The sequence below is a fragment of the Schistocerca americana genome, chromosome X, assembly GCF_021461395.2.
Source record: "Schistocerca americana isolate TAMUIC-IGC-003095 chromosome X, iqSchAmer2.1, whole genome shotgun sequence".
In the NCBI taxonomy this organism is placed as follows: Eukaryota; Metazoa; Arthropoda; class Insecta; order Orthoptera; family Acrididae; genus Schistocerca; species Schistocerca americana.
In genome coordinates this window covers 359,506,915-359,509,435 of record NC_060130.1, presented here as the reverse complement: position 1 = coordinate 359,509,435, position 2,521 = coordinate 359,506,915, and the positions used below count along the sequence as shown (strand labels likewise).

General features: G+C 42.7%; 1 non-coding gene across 1 annotated transcript; it reads right to left on the bottom strand.

Annotated features, from left to right (window-relative positions):
• Positions 1–1,839: 1,839 nt before the first annotated feature.
• Positions 1,840–1,914, bottom strand: Trnat-ugu. The gene has a single exon. It is a non-coding gene; the product is annotated as a tRNA-Thr (tRNA).
• Positions 1,915–2,521: the final 607 nt, after the last annotated feature.

Below are 2,521 nucleotides of genomic sequence, written 5' to 3'. Positions count from 1 at the left end.
AATTTTTATAATGTAATGTGTACTATCACTTATGACACCTGCAAATCACCACTATTTGTGCTTAACACAATCGTGGTGGTGCAGACGTAGAATCCTGGAGTCGCAATGGAAGAACAGCTTTATAAATCAGCATCAGGCCATCAACGTTTAGGTACTCTGAGGTTTCCCTAAATATTTCAAGGCAAATGTTAGCAGCAGAAAGCCTATTGTGTCCACGTAACTCCCCAATACGAGGTTGCCCTCCTCTGCCGAACCATGTTACTCACAACACATTGAAACTTTTCTGACTTCTTCTTTCATTCAGTAATGGAACAGACTTATTAACTATTACGCGAACTACTCGTACACAGATATCATGGAACATGTACCAGCATTGCATGCGTTTCTTTTGGCATCTTGCAAAGCATTGCAAAGCACTGTCATGTCCTCAATTCAAAACTAATGCACTGATCAAGCATTTTGATCAACAGGTCTATCACGGAACATACACGATGCTCAACTGAACTACGGTGGGGGCAGGCAGTCAACACCGTCCGCCATTCATAGGCAGCGTTGTGAGTCGCCAGTGTTGCCCGATCGACCGTTCTGACTACATTCAATGAACTTTATTGTCAGCGGCTCAACATACGACTCCACAAACACTGCATAGGACTACACTAAGCAGTGCCCTGCTCTGTTACATGCGTCTCATACAACCGGAATATCAAAGCATATTTGATGTATAATAAATTACACACATAGTCACAGTCATTGCCTTCGCGTAGCGTACGTTCATGGGCAACAGAAGAGAGACTGGAACGTCGCTATAAGTGGCCTGCCAGACGTCATAAGTGAGAATTAACATTTTCGTAAGGCAAAATATATCCCCACTGATGGTTCCTCCGGACCACCATTAGTAATGTAACACAATGAGCGTGGTGGAGCACAAGTAGAACACTTGACGAACGTCAGGAGGTATGGAAGTTAAAAACATTATCCGCCCATCCAGGTTTAGGTCCTCTGTAGTATCTGCAAATCACTTAATGCAAATGCTAGTATTTACATTTATGTTTACAAGATTATGTACTAACACTGAATTGAAAGAATTCCCTGAGATGCTGAAGGTAGCACTGATAATTTACGAGAGGGGAATGACTAAACTTTCTACAGCAGACTGATTGCAGTAATAAAAGTTATAAGAGGATTCATGAAATAAATCAGTATTCTAGAGGGGAGAAATAGTGTTTTTCTATCGGTGCAGTAGGCAAGCTGCGAAGTAAACTAAGGCGAATTTCGGAAGATAATTAAAATACAAAGTAGGGAAATTTAAACTTGGTGGAAGAGTTAAGTGGAATGGATGGTTACGTGAAATGAGATTATAAGATGAAAGTCATAAAATTATACTTGGGCATTGAAATTTAATCCTATTAAATCAAGTAATCTGAGTGCATAAGAAGAGGATGTGACACACTTCTAAAAGCAGTAAAAGAGATTTGTGACTAGGTGCTATAAAATGTGTGATGACGGTCTAAGAGGGTAAAAAAAGAAGATTTTTAATACCTAGAAACGTGTTTATGATATAGAGAAATTTCTTGGCATCGAATGCAATGTTATGCTTCAGCGAGAAGTATTTGCTTTAAACATGGATCAACAGCAATTCAAATAAGACAAGAATAACAGCTTCTACCGAAGAATTCTGAAAATGAGATGGGCTGAGTGCATACCCAACGAAAATGCACCGCATCAGTGTCTAGTGAAGAGAAATATATGTTACAACTACGAATGTAATGATAATTAAATGGACACCCTTGCTGCAAGCAGGCGTTGATACACTTCATTGGGGGACATGTTGTAAATGTGTGCCCCAGCCGGGACTCGAACCCGGGATCTCCTGCTTACATGGCAGACGCTCTATCCATCTGAGCCACCGCGAGCACAGAGAATAGTGCGTCTGCTGGGACTTATCCCTTGCACGGCCCCCGTGAGATCCACATTCCCAACATATCCACGACACTACATTCGTAGTGCGCCTGATAGATGTTTGCCCATCATACTCATTACTCGTGGCAGATTAACCTACCAAGTCCCGTACGAGTTCGGGCATAGCGTGTGCGTTCGCACAAGAAGGTCAAAGGCCGGGAACCCATATTTTTAACTATATATGACGGTAGTATCTGTTCCCGAAAGAACAGTTACCGTGGATGACCATGCAGCTTTGCTAGAAATGAAATGATAAGCTGCACGGTCATCCACGGTAACTGTTCTTTCGGGAACAGATACTACCGTCATATATAGTTAAAAATATGGGTTCCCGGCCTTTGACCTTCTTGTGCGAACGCACACGCTATGCCCGAACTCGTACGGGACTTGGTAGATTAATCTGCCACGAGTAATGAGTATGATGGGCAAACATCTATTAGGCGCACTACGAATGTAGTGTTGTGGACATGTTGGGAATGTGGATCTCACGGGGGGCGTGCAGACGCTCTATGCTCTGTGCCCGTGGTGGCTCAAATGGATAGGGCGTCTGCCATGTAAGCAG